Source organism: Oryctolagus cuniculus, chromosome 2 (genome assembly GCF_964237555.1).
Source record: "Oryctolagus cuniculus chromosome 2, mOryCun1.1, whole genome shotgun sequence".
NCBI lineage: Eukaryota > Metazoa > Chordata > Mammalia > Lagomorpha > Leporidae > Oryctolagus > Oryctolagus cuniculus.
In genome coordinates this window covers 135,183,015-135,208,118 of record NC_091433.1, presented here as the reverse complement: position 1 = coordinate 135,208,118, position 25,104 = coordinate 135,183,015, and the positions used below count along the sequence as shown (strand labels likewise).

The 25,104-nt window shown below is 39.1% G+C and overlaps 1 protein-coding gene across 8 annotated transcripts in view; it reads left to right on the top strand.

Annotated features, from left to right (window-relative positions):
- ETAA1 (ETAA1 activator of ATR kinase) overlaps positions 1 to 25,104 on the top strand; it is a 123,874-nt gene that overhangs the window by 35,147 nt on the left and 63,623 nt on the right. For 4 of the 8 annotated variants that reach the window (XR_011386605.1, XR_011386610.1, XR_011386604.1 and 1 more), the window contains one exon: positions 15,484 to 17,107. The gene's annotated coding sequence lies outside the window, so the exon portion shown is untranslated. Of the gene's footprint in view, positions 1 to 15,483; positions 22,755 to 25,104 lie in introns of those variants that run through there. The other 4 variants (XR_011386607.1, XR_011386606.1, XR_011386609.1 and 1 more) reach the window with 4 other exon arrangements.

The window sequence follows — 25,104 nt, the reverse complement described above, 5'->3', positions numbered from 1 at the left end:
GGCATGAATCCAGCTTGGAGCCCTGTGGAGAGACAGTGTACCTGCCAACCTACAAGAGAAAAAAGGGGGCATGTTTCTTTCTCCCTGACTACCTTGCACTGGCATCCTGTAACTAGCTGAGAGAGGGCAGACGCTATTTTGGACATATGTAACAACTGTGCCAGCTTGTGTCTGTGCACCCAGCAACAAGCTGAGAGATGCCTGAGTAAGGCTGGGAGAACTGACAGGGGGCTGGGCACTTGTGATTGTGGAAATCTTGTGTGCTAGTACTGTGAAACACTGCAGCTGCGTGGAAGGGTGCAGGGTGTGGCTGGGTCTCTGGGAAGTCACTGTGGGTGGTTCCACATGTTCAGAGCTCCCTGTTTGCCAAGAGAGGGTCATTAGTGCAGGATCCTTGCTCACACTGAGGACTGCACAGATCCTTTGTGTGGTTCTTGTGGCAGCATGACTATGTATCACACCCGCTGGGGCTAGCACTCAGGCATAGGTCTCTTTGGAGGAGAGGAGGTAAGCATGAGAATATGCCAACAGAGCTGGTCAAACCCTCCCCTCTGCTAAAAAAAAATTTACCATGCCCAACTTGGGTGTGACCTTTAACATTCACCTCACCATGGAGCACTGAATAGAGCTCCCTGGCCACACCCAGCTCATTCCTCTTGGTATTCATTGAAAGAGCAGCAACTCTACTAAGACAGAGAGGCACAGTCTAAAATAAAAGCAATCAGAGGAAAAAAAAAAAAAACACAAGTATTTCTGCAAATGCCCAAAAATAAACGTAGAAGTTCAATAAAACAAGAATAGGAAGACAACATAATGCCACCTAAGGAACACAACAACACTTCAATATTAGAATGTGAAGATGAAGAGATTGAAGAAATACCAGAAAAGGAATTCAAAAAATTGATCATAGGATTACTTAAAAGTAATCAGAAGCAAATCCATGGATTAAAGAAATCCATACATGATATGAATGAAAATGTTCCCATTAAACTAAGATTTTAAAGAGAAATAAAAATGAAATATTAGAACTGAAGAATTCAATAGATCAAATAAAAAATGTAGTGGAAAGCCTGAACAACAGATTCAGTAGGCAGAAGAAAGAATTTCTGAGTTACAAGATGAATCTCTGGAAATCTGACAGAGCATAAAAAGGAACTCAGAAAATTTAAAAACAGTATTGAAGATTTATGGGATACTATCAAATGACCCAATATATGGGTCTTAGGAGTTCCTGAAGGCATGGAAACAGAGACTGGATTAGAAGACCTTTTTAGTGAAAGAATTACAGAAAACTCCCTGATTTGGTGAAAGAAAGGGATGTCCAAGTACAGGAAGCACATAGAATTTCTAACAGACATGACCAGAAAAGATCTTCACCATGACACATTGTAGTCAAACTTTTCACAGTAAAACATAAAAGATTCTAAAATGTGCACGAGAGAAATGCCACATTACTTTCATTGGATCTCCAATTAGACTCACAGCTGACTTTTCATGAGAAATCCTACAGGCTAGAAGAGAATGGTGAGATATAGTCCAAGTCTTAAGAGAAAAAACTGTCAACTCAGAATACCATACCCTGCAAAGCTCTCATTTATGAATGAAGGTGTAATAAATACCTTACATGACAAACAGAAATTGAAAGAATTTGTCACCATTCGTCCAGCCCTATAAAACATGCTTAAAGATGTGCCACACACAGAAACACAGAAATACAGCCATCATTACAAAAGAATGTGAAGGCAGAAAATCCCCCAGTAAAAGTACAAAAGAAATTCAAACAAACAATAGGAATATTTATGGAAAAATGGCAGGGCCAATTCATTACTTATCGATAGTCAACTTGAATGTAAATGGCCTCAGCTCATTCATTAAAAGATACAGACTGGCCCAATAGATTAAAAAACAAGGTCAATCTAATTGCTGCCTACAAGAAACACATGTGACCAACAAACATACCTACAGACTGAAAGTAAAGGGATGGAAAAATAGATTCCTATGCTAACAGATATTAAAAAGGAGCTGGTGTAGTCATCTTAATATCAAACAAAATAGACTTTAACACAAAAACTGTTAAAAAGCCAAAGAAGGGCCCTATATAATGATTAAGGGATCAATTCAACAGGAAGATATGACTAAAATAAATGTTTATGCAACCAATTACAGGGTGCCTGGCTATTTAAAAGAAATGTTAATAGGTTTTTTTTTTGTTGTTTTTTTTTTTTTTTTTTTTTTTTTTTTTTTTTTTTTTTTGACAGGCAGAGTGGACAGTGAGAGAGAGACAGAAAGGTCTTTCTTTTTCCGTTGGTTCAGCCCTCAATGGCTGCTGCGGCCGGCGCGCTGAGGTCGGCGCGCTGCGGCCGGCGCACCGTGCTGATCTGATGGCAGGAGCCAGGTGCTTCTCCTGGTCTCCCATGCAGTGCAGAGCCCAAGGACTTGAGCCATCCTCCACTGCACTCCCAGGCCATAGCAGAGAGCTGGAATGGAAGAGGAGCAACTGAGACTAGAACCCCGTGTGCTGGCACCGCAGGCAGAGGATTAGCCTATTGAGCCGCAGCGCCAGCCAAAATGTTAATAGATTTATAGGGAGATATAGACTCCAGTACAACAGTACTAGGAGACTTCAAGACCCGACTTTGAGCAATGGACAGATCACACAGTCTGAAAGTTAAATCTCTCAGCTACTGTTAAGTAATCAGTTGTTCAAACAATGCTCAAGTAATACAGATGTGAACTGTAACTAGTAGAGCTATATCTGTACCTCACTTCGTTTTCTCTGGCTATAAATATAATCTGCCAATCTGGTGGTCCAGACTCTGCCAAATTCCAGAATACAGCCAACTAAGATGTGCAAAACTAGATTGTTACAATTTTTGTCTTTTAGCTTATAATAAATGTATTTAGTTATCATATCACTTTATGATTTGCTTTTAGGCCTCTTAGAAATTTTACATGTAGCCTCTTATCCACCTATATGCATGCTTACTCAGTTATTCTGATAATTAGGAATGTTATATTTTTATTCTATTAAGTATCTTTGTAACAGAACATCAAAACTCTAATCTTGAATTTCCCAATTTCTTATACCTAACTTTTTACCATAAGTAATGACAAAGTTGGTATTTTGCCCTTCTTCATTTCCTCTCCTCTGTCATCTGCTTTGGGTTGAATATATTATCTTTCATGTTATTAATCTTTACATATGTAATTATAACTCTGCCAATGATTTGTTAGCTTTTAGTGATGTGCTTTGACCTGAAACTATTAAGGATAAATAAATTGGAAAAGTTATATTACTTCTCATCTTCATTCTCTCTCCTTTTCCATTTTTGCTATACTATTTCTGTGCTTCAAGGACATATAGCAATAATGATCTTTTCTAACTTGAACCCTACATTTTTTTACTCAGTATTCAGTATTAATAGAGACAGTGTTATCATCAATCATCTTTTCTATAATTTTTCTTATTCAAATAGATCACTACACAAAGTCCAACAGGAACAATATTTTCTGAGTTCTTATACTGGTTATAATATATTGCTTTTTAAAAAAATCATGTTTAGGGCCAGCGCCGTGGCTCACTAGGCTAATCCTCCACCTTGCGGTGCTGGCACACCGGGTTCTAGTCCCGGTCAGGGCGCCGGATTCTGTCCCGGTTGCCCCTCTTCCAGGCCAGCTCTCTGCTGTGGCCAGGGAGTGCAGTGGAGGATGGCCCAAGTGCTTGGGCCCTGCACCCCATGGGAGACAAGGAGAAGCACCTGGCTCCTGCCATCGGATCAGCGCAGTGCGCCGGCTGCAGCGCGCCGGCCGCAGTGGCCATTGGAGGGTGAACCAACGGCAAAAGGAAGACCTTTCTCTCTGTCTCTCTCTCACTGTCCACTCTGTCTGTCAAAAAAAAAAAATCATGTTTAAGTAGGTGTAGAATTCTTAGGCCCTTTCCCTACCTGCTTTATTTCCTTAATGATGTTTATTTCCTTTAAGGATCTAAAAAGTTGTAGGATTCCCTACAACTTCTTTTTTTTTTTTTTTTTTTTGACAGAGTGGATAGTCAGAGAGAGACAGAGAGAAAGGTCTTCCTTTGCCATTGGTTCACCCTCCAATGGCTCCAATGGCTCCAATGGCCACCACAGCTGGCGCGCTGCAGCTGGTGCGTCACGCTGATCCAAAGCCAGGAGCCAGGTGCTTCTCCTGGTCTCCCATGGGGTGCAGGGCCCAAGCACTTGGGCCATCCTCCACTGCCTTCCCAGGCCACAGCAGAGAGCTGGACTGCAAGAGGAGCAACCGGGACAGAATCCAGCGCCCCAACTGGGACTAGAACCCAGGGTGCCAGCGCCGCAGGTGGAGGATTAGCCAAGTGAGCCGCGGTGCCAGCCACCACATTATTTCAATGTAATTTCCTTTACTTTACTCTTGTTTTCTACAAATTTTATATTTTCCATAATCTTTTACCTTAATTTTTATGATGGTTTTGTTTTTTGTTTTCACTTTGCAGGTGAACTTATATTCAGTCTCTTGTCATCTTGTGATTTCTTCTCTATCCTTAGAGGGTACTGCTTGATTAAACATTTTTATATTTCTGTTGAAAAATTTGGTTCCAATTTTTCTGCTCCTTTAGAACACTTTTCTTTTTTTTTTTTAACTTTTATTTAATGAATATAAATGTCCAAAGTACAGCTTATGGATTACAATGGCTTCTCCCCCCCATAACTTCCCTCCCACCCACAACCCTCCCCTTTCCCTCTCCCTCCCCCCTTCCATTCACATCAAGATTCATTTTCAATTCTCTTTATATACAGAAGATCAGTTTAGCATATATTAAGTAAAGATTTCAACAGTTTGCACCCACATAGAAACACAAAGTGAAAAATACTGTTTGAATACTAGTTATAGCATTAAATCACAATGTACAGCACATTAAGGACAGAGATCCTACATGAGGAGTAAGTGCACAGTGACTCCTGTTGTTGACTTAACAAATTGACACTCTTGTTTATGGCATCAGTAATCACCCTAGGCTCTTGTCATGAGTCGCCAAGGCTATGGAAGCCTTTTGAGTTCACCAACTCTGATCATATTTAGACAGGGTCGTAGTCAAAGTGGAAGTTCTCTCCTCCCTTCAGAGAAAGGTACCTCCTTCTTTGATGACCTGTAGAACACTTTTCTTTATAATATTGTTTATTTGGAAGCTATTTCTCTTATTTTTTCCCATTTTCCTCGTAGTATATTTGTGTGACTCTAGTGACACTTCCTTTTTTTTTTAATTACTCACCTTAAAAGTGGGTGATTTTCTTCAAGATCAGTTATTTTCAGAACTTTTGCATATGGAAGACTTCAGAGCTATTTTCCATGTTGTCTAGAATTATCCTGAAGACTCAGAAGTTTGTATATCAGTTTGTGTAATGTTTATTTTTTTCTAATCAGTGAGGATATGAACTATAAAAGTTTTGCACAGTGCCATATCTCTGTGCTCAATTTCTACAGAAGTCTTCTTTCTGTAAAGATAGCTCATCTGCATAACACCTTGCCTACAGACATCTTCTCAATTCTCAGAAGTAAACTAGGTCCAGGTTTAGTTCTTGCCTCCAGTACCTGCAACCTATTTTTGTTGTTTCAAACAAGCATTTGGATTTTACACTTTAGAGAATGCCCCTTTTTTCCCTAAGAAGTGTATTTTGTTGATTGCTTCTGAAATCTAAAGCTACAGTGTTGTTTCCCTGTTTTGCATACATCCCGCCTTGATCTCCACTCTTGCAGGAACCCTATATTTTTATTTTTTAAGTTTGTGGTTTTAGTACTATTTTGCCCCAGAAAAGTTTGTGTTATTTATGGAGACAGCAAGGAAAGGCTGCTACAGCCAAGAGCGTGCCCTTTCTGCTTTTGCAGTGACATGCAAGATATCAAGCTTCCATGCTGTTATGCTCCCTTACCTGTACCTCTGTGGCAACTGGTGTGATGGCAACTAGGCAGGCCCTGAAGATGACACATTTTCAACTTGTCAGCAGGCCCAATAACTGATACTGTTCTGCTGTGTAACTCCCTGACTGCCTGCCAGTCATATATGTCTGAAAAGCATATATAAGAATCTTAGGACAGAGCAGGACGCAAGCCTCTTTGCTGCATGTAGCTCAGGGGCCACCAAGAGCAAGCAGACCTCTCTTCTGTAGCTTGTTGGCTGCCACAAGCAAGAAGATATGTACTCTCACCCGTGGCTGTAAAATTGAGGGATGAATTCCCAAAGCTTTGAAGTTGTTCTTTAGGCATTTCAGGCCCCCACATGAGTTGTTGGGGTGTTGGCTAAGTAAAACATGTCTCGTCTACCTGCAGCCCTACAAGTATTCTTCCAGCTTCCAATCCTGCACACCCCTCCATCATAACAGCTAAGCACAGGCCCAACGTTATTACCTCTCTTTCTTTGTGATGTGAGGGATTTCCAGGAATGAACTGAGGAAATATTGACTCCAGAATCACCTTCGTTTTTGATGCCAACTCTTTGGTGACATTATATTCAACACTGTATAAATTATACCTGTTGGCTTATTCCAATTTAGAGATTATTAAAGCATATTTCAGGAAATTCAATTTTGAAACAATTCTATTTGAATTCTGTTTGCTTTCACCTGTTTAAGAAGCTCTCAGTTGTGTTTCTGACCTCTCACTAATTAAGTCACAATTATTTTTCTTAGTTTTCTTAACTAATCAAATGTTTAGGCTTAAAATATATAATACATGAATTTAAGTAACATGGTTGCTCTGTAACAAATTATATTTCAACAGTTTGGGGAAAACCTATCTTTAGCACATGGATTAAAAACCTGTACTTTCATATATTACACATCAGTAGTCCTGGGACTCTGTTGCCAGACTCAAGTATTTTCATTCATCAGTTGAATGGACAATTAGAGCACTTGTTTTCTGGACCTGCCTGCAGACTAATAGTTTTATTTGACTTAATTAACATTTTATACAACAATTTTGGGACAGTTACATGAACAGAACAACTTACTGCATTTTTATAGATTTCAGTGGGAAACAATAATTAACATTTAGGGTTGATTTTAAAGAAAATATACAAAAGTCCCTTTTAAAACTTTTAATTTTATAAAACTTGAACCCAAAAGAATCTGGTCACTTAGGAGAAGAAATTGAGATACAGTTTGACCTAAGGCTTAGGAGTAAGGTTAACATCAAAATTTATGGTGTCATTTCATCTGTGGGTCAAAAACTGGACTTTTATGCTTCTTAGTATAGAGGAGAACTTTTTCATTTCCTTTTTTTAAATTTATTTCATTTATTTTAAAGAGTTACAGAGAGAGGTAGAGTGAGAAAGAGAGAGAGAGGTCTTCCATCCACTGGTTCATTCCCCAGACGGCCGCAACGGCCGGAGCTGCGCCGATGCGAAACCAGGAGCCAGGAGCCAGGAGCCTCCTCCAGGTCTCCCACGTTGGTGCAGGGGCCCAAGGACTTGGGCCTTTTTTTACTGCTTTCCCAGGCCATAGCAGAGAGCTGGATCTGAAGAGGAGCAGCTGGGACTAGAACCAGCGCCCATATGGGATGCTGGCGCCTCAAGCCAGGTCTTTAACCTACTGCGCCACAGTGCCGGCCCCTTACATTCCCTTTTTAATGCAGAAGAAAATATTCTGTGTGAGTTCTATTTTGGCCTACTATTAAACACTATTGTCAGCCTTCTTTAATTCAGCAGTATTTCTTCTGTTAATCAGGAACAGCAATGATGCAGAATTCTTATTTTGTCTTTGAGAGTTTCAATTTTATATTTTCTTGGTTTACTTTTAACAATCATATACTTTTTGTTTGATAGTGTGATCATTGGGAAAGATTCTAGAAATACAGTTGCATATAACATGCTGAAGAAAGCAGTCTTACTTTCTTTCAGTGTGAATTGGTGCAATTGTTACAAGATGTTGATTAGATGTGGTATAGGTTCCAAATAATTGCTTTATAAAAAATGTAAAGGATATGGACCTAGTTTGAGAATCTGCCTCTTAAATTTAAGCCCTGACTTGAATTAGCTGGTATTTCCAAAAGAGCTTCTTTTACCCCAGAAACATCTTATTCTTGAGAGGTAAATGAGCACACAACTTATTTCTTCAAATTAGAGGATGGGAATTAGAGTGATGAAAGAACTAAAACTAACACCATTAAATAGGCAATTGAAAACAGCTGATTTTTCTAACCAGGCAGTAAAGAATCTCTTTTCCTTAAGATGTCTGAAGCCACAGAAGCAATGTCTTTGAACAAGCTCTATTGTATCATAAGGATCCTTTTTTACTCCATTATTTTCAGGATTGTGGATTGTGGTTGGAAAGTGTGGACCTTTGCAGGAACAGAAGGGAATTTTCCAACCTTATGGACCTTGTAAAAGAAAGGAAGAGGTTTTAGAACTTGAAGTGAAATTGATAAGTACTCTCCAGACAGATCCTAAGTGGCTGGATTGAAAGCAATCTTGGAACTATAAATTTTAATTTTTTCTATTGAAAAAAATTGCAGTCATAGCCATTTTAGTTGATTTTATGTCTCTCGGGAAATTGTTTATTAGTTACATTTACTGATTTAATTTTATTAGATGACATGATAATTATATATTTTAGAAAAGTACTTATGCATATTCCTGTTTCTGACAGAGTATGAAGAAAAGATTATATGAATAAAACTAGATTCACTAATAGGCTTATGTATACTTAATAAGTGTCCCAATTATTTTAATTAAAGGAACTATATAAAAAAACACATGTTTTGTTTAGTGGGATTTTGTCATAATGAACAAGTAGCCATAATTCAAAGTAGGAACCTCTTAATCATATGTTCAGGGCAGGAGTTACTCTAAGTCACTGACTGATGGCCCACTGGAATCACTTGGGAAGCATTTAAATGAATAGTAATATCCATTTGGAAATTTACCTGGGCATTAATATTTTTTCAAAAGCTCCCTGGATAATTTTAATGGCATCCAGTGTTCAAAGCAAAGCTTTCCATGTGTATACACTCATTTAAAATATTTACTGTCCTAAGCCCAATATTGCTAAAAATGAAATAGTATTTATGAAATAAGTTTATTTCCTAATTGGAATGAGTCTTGGTTACTGTACTTAGGAGCTTTCTTGCACTGGGAAAGATTATTTAAAGAGAAAGAAACAAAAATTTTCAAAATATGGCAGCATTAACAGCTAATTATGGTAAAGAATTTATCCTAAAGATGTTCTAAGAGGAGAGAAATCATGGAGGAGAAATGATTAAACAAAGATTCCAGGAGAAGCTGGAACTCAGTCTAGGCTTCTACGTTTGATAACTATGGTAGCCAATTCCAAGATGAGTCCCAATAAATTTCACTTCTATATTCACATCCTGTGCTTTACATCCTCTCCTCCTCCCTCCCTCCCTCTCTCTCTCTCCTTCTCTCTCTTTAATAACTCTGGAAGAAGCCAGTTGGGAGGATACTTAGGCCAATATACAGAGAGGCCCAATGCAATGAGGAATGGAGGCCTTGCCAAGGCCAATAATTATGTAGTGAGCTTGTAAGTGGATTCTTTAATTTCAGTTAAGTTTTGAGATGTGTGCAGCTTCAGCTGATCACTTACCTTCCACCACATGGAAACCTTCAGCACAAACAATTCAGACCAAGAGTAGTAAACAAGCCATTTGAAAGAGCATAATGAGCAAGGAAGTGAAGCGGGACTTAAATGTTGTGTTAGGTTGTTCTGTCTGGAAATACAGATATATTGGCTAAGAAGTGTGTGAGAAGGGGGTAAGAAAAATATAGATTATTGAGAATTTGAAAAATGTACTAAAAAGAAAAAGGAAATAAGGAGTTTGGAAATTGTTTCATTTCTCTCAAAATTTTGGAAACATTTTTCTCACAATGTGATAATTCAAATACAGAAGGTATATATATTGTATATATTGTTTATAAATTATCAAGAGAAAAATCAGAGCATTGATTTATATAAAAATGATGTGCAGTATTGTGAAAAATATTTAAGCGTACTAACCATACAGCAAAGGGCTTAAGTAGAATGGGAGATCTGGCATATAAGGTGAAATTCATCAATCACTAGTGAACACTGAAACCAACAACAAATTTACATGCCATAGACTAGTAATAGCACAAACATCTAAATATGTATTAGAGAGGCTGCAAAATCCTTTTATTTTAATGAGTTGATTTCTAATCAAATTGACTTCAAATATATTTACAATTTTTCACACATTAATTGTGCTTACTTCCTACAAAGTATGTAAGTTCTTACTTAAAAGTACAAAGGCAGCAGTTTTTAATTCTATCATGATATTGTAATAGGAGCAGGAAAGAATTTTATGAATGAAAATTCACCTGGTTTAAGAACAAGCACAGAGCCTTCTTTAACTGTCAGAATGTTTTCTTAAGGAATTTTGCCTTGGGCAAGTCTCTGCTTTTAGAATAAATCAGATCTAGCTCAGTTTTATCAGTGTTTTGCTTTTGGCTGGATGTTTATTTTGCAAGGAAAACTCAGCATCAACAGTTGGGTCTAGGTTGAACATTAAGGAAATTGTGTCCATACTGTAGAGTCTGCATGATTTGCCTTTTGCTAGTGATTTATTTGCTTTTTTCCATATTTCTTCAGAAAGGAAATAGAATATATTTCTTCTTATGTTAAAATAATTGTTTCCTTCTTAAAGTAATAGGATTTATTATATAAATTTCAAAAAAGAAGCAAAATAGAAGTTATTGTATTTAACTGTACATTGTAATACCACCAATTAGAATATGTCTTTATTAGCCGGCGCCGTGGCTCAATAGGCTAATCCTCCACCTTGCGGCGCCGGCACACCGGGTTCTAGTCCCGGTCAGGGCACCGGATTCTGTCCCGGTTGCCCCTCTTCCAGTCCAGCTCTCTGCTATGGCCAGGGAGTGCAGTGGAGGATGGCCCAGGTGCTTGGGCCCTGCACCCCATGGGAGACCAGGAAAAGCACCTGGCTCCTGGCTCCTGCCATCGGATCAGCGCGGTGCGCCGGCTGCAGCGGCGGCCATTGGAGGGTGAACCAACGGCAAAGGAAGACCTTTCTCTCTGTCTCTCTCTCTCACTGTCCACTCTGCCTGTCAAAAAAAAAAAAAAAAAAAAAAAAAAAGAATATGTCTTTATTGCATTTTTGTGTCCTTTCTTCTGGCATTTTTCTCCCTCTGTATATTTGGGTGATGCTGTATAATTTTGATTATTTAATATACACAGTTTTATATCATGTTTCTACCTCTGCTTGGATCCATTAATTTATTCTTTCAACAAATATCCATTGAACAATTTAACATCTGTTATATTTTAACTTTAACTTTTATTTTTATTTTAACTTTATATTAAATTTTAATAGTGGCATAAAATCCCATAAAGTACAGTACCATTGTTTATATAATCTATATTCTATTGAACATTTAGTCTCTTGTCCTATTTTTGATCTCTGAAGGTTTTTTAATTTTAATTCTTACTTTTTTGTTGCAATATAACATATACAAGTTGTAAATCCAAACAGTAAAAAGGAGTTTATATGAAAAATTTCCTCCCATCTCAGAAATCCAGATCCCTACTCATCTTTCCTTTACTATGATTGACTTCTCTTCCTTTAGAAGCAGTCTGCAAACATTATGGAGAAAACCTCTTAGCTGCAAATGCTTCTTGGTATTCAGTTATACGGGTCTTTATTATTATTATTGTTACTTATTTAATCAGTTCTTTGTTGATGTGTACCTAGGTTATTTATGAATTTTCTGCTATTTCTCTATCCTATTAGGTTGGCCACTTAGTACTGCTTGAACAATGTTAAATTGTTCTTGACTTTAATTAGGATGTATCTAGTTTTCCAACATTAGGCAAGATCCTGGCTTTGAGCTTCAGGTAGAAAATCTTGTTAAGGAACTATCCATCTATTATGTTAATGTGTTTTAAAAATCAAGAGTGGATTGTTGTATTTTTAGTATCTATGGAAATGTATGCATTTTTTCTCCTTTGATTTTATTAACTTGTGGGGATACACTGAAAAATTTCATAGGATCTACCATCCCTGCTTTCTTAGGATGAATTTATGAAATACAGAGTTGTAGTCATACTGTGTACACAATTTGTATCAATTTTTTTCATCTTAACATAGGAAAGTTTTATTATTTCATCTTAAATACTTAGCATATATTACCATTTTTTAATAATTATCATTCTGTTGTTGTGTAATGAACTTATTTCCATTCTAAGCTATTTTAAACAATGAGAAATGTCAAATGAATTTTTGATTTATGCATTTATTAATTAGTAGTGAGCCCTAATCTTGTAGTCTTAAATAATTTTAACATTAAATACTGCAATTTGAGTCCCCTCTCTCTCACTATGGTGGAAAATTTAGTTTGCAGCCCCATATAAATATTTATATAGTAGAAATAAATATTTATTTGAAAATCAGAATTACAGAGGAAGGGAGAGACAGAAATCAATCTTCTATCCACTGGTTCACTCCCCAACACTTCAGCGCTGGGCCATCTTAAGTGAGGAGGCAGGAGCTTCTTCTAAGTCTCCCACATGGGTGCAAGGGCTCAAGAATTTGGGCTGTCCTCCACTGCATGTCCAGGCACATTAGCAGGGAGTTGGATTGGAAGTGGAGCAAACAGGACTTGAACCGATGCCCATATGGGATGCTAGCATCGAATATGATGGCTTAACCTGTTGGGCCACAATGCTGGCCCTTCCAATATCTTTAAGGATCTTCTGGGACTTATTTTTTTATAGCTATATCTAGTTTGGATTTTTTGGCTTCTACTCTATTTTGATCTATCTCTGACCTTTCGTGGCAGCTTCTTTCTGTTCCCTTAATTGAACCTAGATTGTTCTCCCTGTCTTAAATTTTCCAAAACATAATCCAAAGACAGCTGTCAAAGGTAGTTCCCCATAATAGATATTTACTGTTGATTTCATATTTATACAATAGATAAGATTATCATTAAACATTCTTGTTCTTACAATTTCCTTAGTTTTTTGTGCTATTGGGAATTTCTCACTTTGTAACTTTTCCTTGAATATAATTGTCCATCTTCTCCTTTCATCTCTGGACTTCCTCGATCCCTTTCTCACTCTAGTCCCTGTAAACTAAAAAATCTTCCCATTTTATTGTGAAGAGTAATTTTGTGCTCTCTATATTTACCCTTAGCTCATAGCCACATCCTAAGAACTACAATAAGGCTTCAAAGATTTTTGTTTGTGTGTGTGTTTTTTTTTCTATTTTTGATAGTTAAAAAGCAGTTCTCTCCTAAGAGGAACTGGTCTGCCTCACCCTCATCGTAATCCTTTCCAGCAGTGTTGATCAACTTAGAACATAGTTCTAAATCTTTAAACAGGATGAGTCAGATAATGTAGTACCAGTACTTGTGTGGTATTCCCACCTGTATATTTTAAGCCTTCCAAAAAGTTGGTAATTACTTACTTTCTTTGTTGATGGACGAATTAGATTGTTCAGAATCTAACATGATGTATCTGTCAGCAGCATTGATTCATCATCACAGAATGCCAAAGCTTTCTCTGATCTGAAAAGCAGGAAGATTAATTGATCAGTGTCTTTCACCTCCTTTTCCTCCCCTGTTTTTAATTCCCTCTGTATTCTTGCCTTGTGTTCTCTCTGTCTGCTTTATTCTCAAAGAGAGACATGGTTCAGAGAGTGAGAGCAGGATTAGACACAGTGTAAAAATTACATTCATTTTTACCTTTTAGGTATTAATCTAACCTCTATTTTGTTAAGCACTCTTCTTTACAGTGTGTAATGGGTTAGGACTTCTCTCTCTCTCTTTTGTCCTATAAATCCTCTACACAATCATTTCTGTGTGACTTCTATTGGCCTTTCCAGGATTATCTCTGGTTAGACTATATTTTGCTCTCTTTAATATACAAGGAGTGGGACTTAGAGAGTTAGATACAGGGATTATAGTCTCTATGTAGTGTGTGCTCAATTATAAATATTAAATTGCACACAGAACAGTAAACTGTCTACAGACAGCAACAGTTTAATGTTCATAGTCTGATGTTGATTCTTCTCACAGGATTACATAAATAATACAAGAAACCATTCCTTAACTATCTTGAATAGGGCTTTGGCTTTCCTGCATTTATGACTAATTGACATAGTCATTGTTGTTTTCATCATCATCATCATCATTGTCAACTCTCATCACTTTGCTCTCCTCCCTGTCTAGAAGTAGCCTCTTCCCATTCTGTACCTCCCAACTGGGGCACACAAGAAATGTAGCTCAGAGTTCTGAGAGAGATGAAGGGTAGAAAGGGTAGTGAGAATTGAAGGCATAGAAGCAGATGATTATGAGCAATGAGCACAGAGACAGGAGGGTCATAAGTGAAGGATGCACCATTGATGAATGGCAAGGAGGAGAAGGTCTGGGAATCTCAGAAAAGGAGAAAATCTAAATAAGTAGGAGTAATATTGAATGTAATAATATGTTGTGATTCATGCTAACAGTGTGTTCACAATCCCATGTGTAAGGGGACAAAAAAATAAACTGCACCCAAAACACTCATCTCTGACATCTTTCATAGTTATATAGATAAAATGTATATATAATTAAATACTTTATTTATATTAACTGGAGACAGATGTATAAAATCTAAACATAATCCTCAAATTGCACTTTCACTTTATAATTCCAGTCTACCTGACTACCTTATTTTCTAGTGTAAATAGAAAATTAACTTGTTAATACCTCTCCTATTCTTCCATGCATTGCGTGAAGATACAAATTGCAGCAAAATGATCATCATTTGGGTCAACTTGAAGACAGATGAGAAGTTAGTAATAAGGACACTGGCAATTCAACATGGAATGATAAGTTCCTGAAGCACGATTATTCATTGTCTCACCAGAGTGCTTCTGGGATGAGAGTAGTTGCATTTAATTTTGTTTGTTTGTTTGTTTGACAGGCAGAGTGGACAGTGAGAGAGAGAGACAGAGAGAAAAGTCTCCCTTTGCCGTTGGTTCACCCTCCAATGGCCGCCGCGGCCAGCGCGCCGGGCTGATCCGAAGGCAGGAGCCAGGTGCTTCTCCTGGTCTCCCATGGGGTGCAGGGCCCAAGCACTTGGGCCATCCTCCACTGCACTCCCGGGCCACAGCAGAGAGCTGGCCTGGAAGAGGGCAACCGGGACAGAATCCGGTGCCCCGACTGGGACTAGAACCCAGTATGCCGGCGCCGCAAGGCAGAAGATTAGCCTAGTGAGCCGCGGCGCCGGCCACAGAGTAGTTGCATTTAAAATCTTGGTATCACCACCTACACACAGGTCCTTGAATCTTGAGGAAATAAACCAAAGTGACGTCAGACAGTATATTTTAAAGTGTTGTGTTTCTAATGTTTGGAAACTAAATCTAATTTATTCAAAGAGTTACCTGTTTTTATAGATGTTTTAGTAGTATATGTTGGAGAAACAGACTTTAATAAGATAATTTTTATATTCTCTCCAGGATTCCAAGGAACATAAAGTCTATAGGGAAGTCTGCAGAAGTGGAAGCAAACACAACCCAATATAAAATGCTATAATGGAACCAATTCAACAGTACTAACTTGGTCTGGTGTTGGAGGGACTGGTAAGGAATGGTTCTCAGCAGAACTGTCATCTGAGGTAAGCTTAACTGAAGAATGAGAAGAAATTCTCAAAAGAAGAAGGGAGGAAAGTATGTTCCCAAGTACTCCCCTCACCTGAAAACATCAAAGAGATGCATTTTTAGCAGAATATGCCTGACATGAAGATCATGAGGTGTCTGAAGGGCCTAAATCACATGTGACTGTGAAGACAGGGACAGGTAAGAATAATGCATCTAACGGGATGGCTTAGCCAATGGATTCTAAAGGCAGACCACATATTGGGAATCCAGATTTTGTTGCTGATTAGCTTTGTGAACAGGAAATTTACATAGCTTTTTGAGGCTCAGTTCTCTGAAAAATTGCGTTTCCAGTGATATCTTCCCCAAAGCGATCCTGTAAGAATTAAATGAAATAAATACTTTCATGGTACCTGGAAATAGTGAGTTTAAGTATCAAAAGGAAAAACAATACTATAAGAAATCACATCATGCAAGCATTTAATAATTCAGCATTTTAACATTCTTGTTTTTAGAATAGGATATATACAGCTGGTGCCGTGGCTCAATAGGCTAATCCTCCGCCTGCGGCGCCGGCACACTGGGTTCTAGTCCCAGTCGGGGCACCAGTTCTGTCCGGGTCGCCCCTCTTCCTGTCCAGCTCTCTGCTGTGGCCCGGGAGTGCAGTGAAGGATGGCCCAAGTGCTTGGGCCCTGCACCCACATGGGAGACCAGGAGAAGCACCTGGCTCCTGGCTTTGGATCAGCGTAGTGCGCTGGCTGCAGCGTGCCAGCCGCAGCGGCCATTGCGGGGTGAACCAACAGAAAAAGGAAGACCTTTCTCTCTGTCTCTCTCTCTCTCACTGTCTACTCTGCCTGTCAAAAAAAAAAAAAAAAAAAAGAATAGGATATATACAAACTTCTTTGTGGCCTAACAGTGGAAATTGAACAAAATTCAGAAGTACAAAATATGAGACGTAAAATCGATGCACTTCATTACATCACATGAAGATTTCTGTTAAGATCATTGTGGAAAGACAAGTAGATAAATGAATGGCAGAATGAGAGAAGGAAGCTGTAATTTTTAAATCTGATGGAATTTTTATATATAAAATAAAAGGAAATCCTACAAAACAACAAGAAAAATATAGTGACCAGTAGAAAAGTAGACAAGGAATATAAATGAAAAAAAATTTCAGAAAACAAAACCAAAAAGGCAGTGAGCATAATGATTGCTTAAATTAAATTTCAGCAGACAAAAGCAAATAAGTATACAATGAAAGAATCAGCATTTAACCTAGAAGTTAAGATGCCCACGTGCACATCAGAGTAACCATCTTCAATTTCAGGCTCTGGCTCCTGACTCCAGCTTCCTGACAGTACAGATGCTGGGAGGCAGCAGTGGTGGCTCAAAGAATTGGGTTCCTGCTTCCTATGTGGGAGATCTGAACTGTGTTCCTGGCTCCCAGCTCCAACCTTGGCCCAGGCCAGGCCATTGAGGGCATTTGGTAGGTAAACAAAGAGATGGGCACTCTCACTCCCTGTCTTCCTTTCTCTCTTCCTGTCTGTATCTATCCCTCTGCTTTTTTTTAAAGATTTATTTATTTATTTATTTGAAAGTCAGAGTTACATAGAGAGAGAAGGAGAAGCAGAGAGAGAGAGAGAGAGGTCTTCCATCTGCTGGTTCACTTCCCAATTGGCAACAATGGAGCTGTGCTGATCCAAAGCCAGGAGCCAGGTGATTCCTCTGGGTCTCCCATGTGGGTGCAGGGGCCCAAGGGCTTGAGCCATCTTCTCCTGCTTTCCCAGGCCATAGCAGAGAGCTGGATCTGAAGTGATGCAGCCGGGACTTGAACCAACACCCATATGGGATGCTGGCACCAGAGGCGGCGGCTTTACCCTCTACACCACAGTGCCGGCCCCTATCTCTCTGATTTTAAAACAATGAGATAAATTTATATTAATGAAACTGGTACAATTTACAAACTTGATATGTTGATAAGGATGGGAGATATAAGCAGTAAAGGCTGGGGCATCCATCCTGAAGAGTACTTACTAAAATAGAAATATACATAGTTGGGGCTGGCATTGTGGTGCAGCAGGTTAAAGCCCTGGCCTGAAGCGCTGGCATCCCACATGGGTGCTGGTTCTGGTCCTGGCTGCTCCTCTTCTGATCCATCTCTCTGCTATGGCCTGGGATAGCAGTAGAAGATGGCCCAAGTCCTTGGGCCCCTGCACACACATGGGAGACCCGGAAGAAGCTCTTGGCTCCTGGCTTAAGATCGGTGCAGCTCCGGCCGTTGCAGCCATCTGGGGAGTGAACCAGTGGATGGAGGACCTCTCTCTTTCACTCTGCCTCTCTCTGTAACTCTGTCTTTCAAATAAAAAAAAATCTTTTAAAAAAAGAAATATACATAGCAATTCCACTTCTGTGTATATACCCCAGATGTATTTATCACAATGTCTTAGAAGATATATCTGTCAGGAAAGGCCAGTTGTCTTGCAAGAGAAATAACCCCAAAATCTCACAATTGAGGAAAGGTAAGTATATTTCTTATTCATGCTACATATTCAGCACACATTGGCAGAGTCTTTTCTGCTCATCTAGCCTCTGTGAAACCCATGCAGGAAAAGCAAGTAATTTTAGACATTGCTAATCCCTGTACCAGAGGAGAAAGTGTGTTAGCCAGGGTTCTGAATGGGAGGTTATATGTTCTACCACATTAAGAGACATGTGTCACTCTTTAAACAATTCAATGGACAGAACTAGGCACGTGAATCATTTGACAATAATGGGTATAGAAACTACAGTACCCTATACATTTTCCATCCAGCTTTCTGCTAATGCATACTTTGGGATGTAGCAATGATGGCTGAAGTACATGGATCCATGTGGGAGACCCACATGGAATTCTGGTCATTGGTTTTGGCAAGGCCCATCCCTGGCTGTTATGGGCATTTGGGTAGTAATCAACCTGAAGGAGTTCTCTTGCTCTTGCTCTTGCTCTTGCTCTCTCACTGTGTGTAACTCCACCTTTCAAAATTTAGGTAGATTGCATGTGTCCAGGAATCTATCCATTTCTGATAGATTTTCCTGTTTGCTGGCATACAAGTCCTGTCACTCCCCCTCTTCGAGGAGGAATGACACAGGACCCTACGCTGTTCTTTTGTCTGCTCAGCCCTCCCCGGGTTTGCTGCTGGTCCTTCCCGGGTTGGCTGCCGATCCTTCCACCTCCGTGGAAGGGCGGTTCCCCCTGCCACTTTCCCCACTTCCGCGGGGGAGTGGCACACTGCCGGCCGGCTCTCTCGGGGGCGGCTCAGATGTTATCTGGATGTTCCCCTTAGATGTTTCTGGTGCGTGTTGTCTCTCTCCTCCCTTATAGTCCTCTTCCACCAATCCCAACTCTGCTACCCACACGCCGAGTACGCTGCTCTCCTCCAATCAGGAGCAGGATCAGCTCCTGCAGGTCATCACTCAAGTTGGCGAGAGGCAGCTGTGTAGAAGTTGTTTACTCCTCTCCCAGCGCCATATTGTTGGAGAGCAGATGCATAGAATAAGTCTTAATTCGAGTAACTTAGTCTAGTCCGAGTTGCTCCCCACAAAGTCCTTGTAGTAATTTCTGATGATTCTTTTTATTTCTGTGGTGTCTGTTGTTACGTTTCCTTTTTCATCTCTGATTTTATTGATTTGGGTCTTTTCTCTTTTTTTTTTTTTAGTTACTTGGGCCAATGGGGTGTCAATTTTGGTTATTTTTTCAAAAAACCAGCTCTTTGCTTGGCTGATTTTTTGTAATGTTTTTTGGATTCAATCCTGTTGATTTCTTCTCTGATTTTAATTATTTCTCTTCTCCTACTAGATTTGGGTCTGGTTTGCTGCAGTTTTTCTAGGTCCTTGAGATGTGCTGAAAGCTCATCTATTTGGTGCCTTTCCAATTTCTTGATATAGGCACCTATTGCTATAAACTTGCCTCTCAATACTGCTTTTGCCATATCCCATAAGTTTTGATATGTTGTGTTGTTATCCTCATTTACTTCCAGAAAGTTTTTGATTTCTCTTTTGATTTCTTGAATGACCCAGTGTTCATTCAGGAACATGTTGTTCAATCTCCATGTGTTTGCATACACTCTAGGGTTTCCTGAGTTGCTAATTTCCAGCTTCATTCTGCTGTGGTCTGAGAAGCTGCATGGTATGATTCTAATTCTTTTAAATTTGCTGAGACTTGCTTTATGGCCTAGTATGTGATCAATCCTAGAGAAGGTTCCATGCACTGCTGAGAAGAATGTAAAGTCTTCAGATGTAGGATTGAAAATTCTGTAGATATCTGTTAGATCCATTTGGGCAATAGTGTCGATTAAATCTGCTATTTCCTTGTTGATCTTCTGTCCGGATGATCTGTCTATTTCTGAGAGTGGAGTATTGAAGTCCCCCAGTACTATTGTATTGGAATCTAAGTCTCCCTTTAAGTCCCTTAACATATCTTTTAAATAAACTGGTGCCCTGTAATTAGGTGCATATACATTTATAATAGTTACACTTTCCTGTTGAATTGAACCCTTAATCATTACATAGTGCCCCTCTTTGTCTCTCTTAACAGTTTTTATATTAAAGTTTATTTTTTCTGATATTAATATGGCTACACCTGTTTTTTTTTTTTGATTTCTGTTGGCATGGAATATCTTTTTCCAACCTTTCACTTTCAGTCTGCATGCATCTTTGTTAGAGAGATGTGTTTCTTGTAGGCAACAAATAGTTGGGTTTTGTTCCTTAAGCCAATCAGCCAATTGGTGTCTTTTAACTGAAGAGTTAAGTCCATCAACATTTAATGTGACTATTGATACATAGTGACTTTGCCCTGCCATTTGCCAAAGATATTTTCTAGTATATGCTTTGAGCTTTTATGCTCTTTTACTGGTAGGTTTTCTTCCTTTACCTTCTTTCATATTGATGGCTGTGTTTCTGTGTTCCTGAGTGTAGCACATCTTTAAGTATCTTTTGCAGGGCTGGACGAGTGGCGGCAAAGTCTTTCAATTTCTGTTTGCTATGAAAGGTCTTTATTTCACCTTCATTCACAAATGAGAGCTTAGCAGGATACAATATTCTGTGCTGGCAATTTTTCTCTCTTAGCACTTGTGCTATGTCTCGCCATTCCCTCCTAGACTATAGTGTTTCTGATGAGAAGTCTGCTGTGAGTCTGATTGGAGATCCTCTGAGAGCAATCTGACGTTTCTCTCTTGCGCATTTTAGGATCTTTTCTTTATGTTTCACTGTGGTAAGTTTAATTACCACGTGCCATGGTGAGGATCTCTTTTGGTCATGTTTATTGGGGGTTCTATGAGCTTCCTGTACTAGGATGTCTCTGTCCTTCTCCAAACCCGGAAAGTTCTCTGCTAGTATCTCACTAAAAAGGCCTTCTAATCCTTTCTCTCTCTCCATGCCTTCAGGAACTCCTAGAACTCGAATGTTGGTTTTTTTAATAGTATCCTGTAGATTCCCAACAATATTTTTTAGATTTCTAATTTCCTCTTCTTTTCTTTGGTTTGACTGTATGTTTTCCTGTGCTCTGTCTTCTAAGTCTGATATTCTCTCTTCTGTTTCACTGACTCTGTTTTTTAGACTTTCTAATGTGTTTGTCATTTGATCTATTGAGCTCTTCATTTCATTTTGATTTCTCTTCACTATCACACTTTCCTGTTCTACTAGTTTCTGCGTTTCATTTTGATTCTTCCTTAAAATTTCATTTTCATGAGAGAGATTTTCAATCCTGTCCAATAAGGATTTCTGTAGTTCAAGGATTTGCTTTTGAAAACTTCTAAATGTTCTTATCATAAATTTTTTGAAATCCGTATCTTGCATTTCTTCTATCTCATCATCTTCATAATCTCGGCTTGGGGTGTTTTGTTTATTTGGAGGCGTCGTAGTGTCATCGTTGATCTTGTTCCCTCGATTTTTGTGTTTGTTGCTTGGCATTGTTAATTCTTCTTCCCTCACTGTGAGTGTTTTTTTTTTTTTTATACTATGTCTGTGTTAAGTGGACTGTCTGCTGTTGGAGGAGCCTTGGAGGCTTGAGATGGGTGTGGCCTGAGAGCTCTGCTTCGTTCTTCAGGTTTACGGGTTACGGGTGTGCAAAGGTGACACCCTCAGGTTATGCATGGTAAATCTCTCTTTTAATTTCTTTCTTTCTTTATTTTATTTTTTTATTCAGGAGGTAAGTTATACCGCATGGCTGAGCAGAATTGATGGTATTTAGCTTCCGATCTCTGGCTTCTACCCAAAGAGTCTGTGTAGGCTCAGTTTCTCCTGCGGACTCACACTGGGTTGCCTAGGCTACTGAATTGTAGCGCCTTAGTTCCTTAGCTCTACCCTTTTGTTATGTATATCCAGAGTGGGGCCTCCTCTTTGTCTCTTGCTTGCCTTTGCAACGTTGGCGGAGAGAGAAACTTTTTTTTTTCCTTCTCTCCTGTAGTCAGTCTGGTGAACTTTCCCGCCTCAAGCCTGCTTCCCTCTAGATTCTGACCGCCATTTCTCCGCCAATGTCTCGGGTTACTGAGCTCACCTCCCCTTCCAGCGCTGATGTTTGGACTCAGAGCCCTGGGTGTCCCTGCTCTCTCCACTGGTCGTCTGTGTCACATCCACTACCCTTCCCGCACTGGCATGCAGACCCTGCGGCTCCCGCGGCTCGGCTTCCGCGCGGTGGGTGACCTTGCTCTCCCCATAGGTCCTCCAAGTCACAGCCACTAGATCCGGAAGAGTTTCCTCTGCAATTTTTTCCTGATACTTTTTCTGAGGCTACTGTAACTCCACTTTTATTAAACTAAATTTTCCCGAACTATCGGTGCGCGCCCTCACTATTCTGCCATCTTGGCTCCGCCCCGTCCCCAATTTTTTTTGCATCACTCACCTCTGTTTTTTTGCTTATGCCAAGATGACTAAAGGCTTCCACGAGTAATATACCTAATCTCTTCAGCAAAGGGTTTTCTCCAGAACATACAGGAAATATCCTAATTTTGGTGACTTTTACAGTCTGATAAGCTAAGAATTTCTGAAACCATCAAGTCTTTATTTCCTTATATTTAACAATTCTTCCCACAATGTACCACTTTCATTGCATATTTTACTATAAGGAGCAAAAAAGAAGCCAGCCTGCAACAATATTTGCCTGGAAATATTCTCAGCTAATTATTCAGGATCATTACTTACAAGTTCTTTCCATACAACTGTAGAACATAGTTCAGCTAGACTTTCTGCCTCTATTAACAAGAACTCCCTTTCCCCAAGTTTTCAAAATCATGTTTCTCATACCCTTTTAAGCCCACACCAGTAGCAGCTTTAACATTCATATTTCCATCAGCATCCTATTTATGACTATGTATATTCCAAAATAATAAATGCTTTCTCTATTATGATTCTCTATTATGATTCTCAATTCATTTTTAGCCTTCACCAGCAGTGCCTTCAACATGCATTTTTCTACCAATGGTCTGTTTAAGACAATCTAGGCTTTTTCTATCATGCATCTTAAAATTCTTTCAACCTGTACCCATTATTCAATTCTAAAACCACTTCCACGTGTTTATGTATTTGTTTCAGCAATATCCCATCTTTATTACCAAAATCTGTATTAGTTTCCTGTGCCTGCTGCAATAAATTACCAGAAACTTGGCGACACAAAACAACAAAAATTTATTCTCCCACAGTTCTGGAGGCCAGACATCCCAAAGCAGTTTCATTGCGCTGAAATCAAGGGCCTGTTGGATTGTACTCCTCTGCCGTGTCTAGAAGAGAATCCATTCTTTGCCTCTTCTGTCCTCTGGTTACTTGGTTTTTGCATAGATCATTCTAAGCTTTGCCTCCATGGTCATTTTGCCTGTATTTATTTTGGGGGGCATTACTTAGTCTATCAAAAATATTTTTATATTTGCATATTATTGCAAAGAGAACAGAAGAAATTATACAAGAGAACTCCAAAAAGTTCATGATAAAGTAGAATTAAAGGTGTTTATTTTGGTACCCAAGACGTTGAAATCTATTCATAGTTTCATCAGAGTATGTGTTTTCGATGAACTTTTTGAAGACCCCTTGTGTTTTTCAGTTTCCTAGTGTTGACCCTTCCTGGCATTAAAGAAAAAATTCTACATAATAATCATGATATCCTTTTGAAGTCTTTACAGAATTCCATTTTATGGTACTACTATACTTTATTTAACACAACTTAACTGCTGAACATTGAGACCATTTCCAATCTTTCTGCAACATTTCATTATTATAAATGCATATGTGTACAAACAATCTTTGTGTACTTGCCCAATTAGTTAGTTAGAGCCTGTAGTGGAATTGCTGACCTTACTTGGAATCATGGAATGGTGAAATTTAAGAGCATTTGGGCTCCATTTGGTTATTTTCCAGTTAAATTCTCAGCTATATGATTCTCTGAAATATCATCCAAATTTGCCTCTCAAGTGTTAGGATTTGAGCCAGCCATTTGTGCTGACAAGCATAGAAATATTCTGAAGAGCTCTCATGATCAACATCTTACATAAATTAATGTTTTCTGTAGCTACTGTTCATATTTATTCTGAGTTTAAAGCCTGAGCACTTCTCTACTTCTCTTCTCCCTCCACTTCTGTTCTGTTTCACCCAAAGGTGAAATCAATTAGATCCAGATGTAAATGGTGTTTTTTTTTTTTATTTGACAGGTGGAGTTACAGACAGTGAGAGAGAGAGAGACAGAGAAAAAGGTCTTCCTTCCATTGGTTCACTCCCCAAATGGCCACTACAGCCAGCACTGCGCCGATCCAAAGCCAGGAGCCAGGTGCATCTTCCTGGTCTCCCATGTGGGTGCAGAGTCCCAACCACCTGGGCCATCCTCCACTGCACTCCCAGGCCACAGCAGAGAGCTGGACTGGAAGAGGAGCAACTGGGACTAGAACCCGGTGCCCATATGGGATGCTGGCGCCGCAGGCGGAGGATTAACCAAGTGAGCCATGGTGCTGGCCCCGATGTAAATAGTTTTAAAGAGAGAGCATGCAGACAGACACCTGAGGAATGTTTCAGAGGTCTCATGTCAAAGGTTGTTCTGGGGCTCGTGAGTTTGAAAGTTGTAAAGTGTGGTGTAAAGTTGTAAAGTGTAAAGCTGAAATGTGGGGTCTGAACTGCAGTTGTTACTGACTACTTAGGTATTGCAGTCCATGTAATATTTTAAGCCTAAGTCTACACAAAGACAAAAACTTACCTGTATTAAAACTTAGTTGGTAATAAAGTCAATTTGGAGCCTGAAATCACATACCAGTACCAGATAATATGAACATGTTTCTTTTATATTGTAGTAAAAAGTGTCCATTCAGGGTGAACACAAATCCAAATGAAAAAACATGTTAAGAAATGAGCCTTCATCATGAGTTTATTTTATCTCACTGATTTTTTTAATCAAGTCTACATTTGGACTGTTAGCATTCACTTTAATTGCTTCTCAGACTGTTCTTTCCAATATTAACTAACATCAGGGTA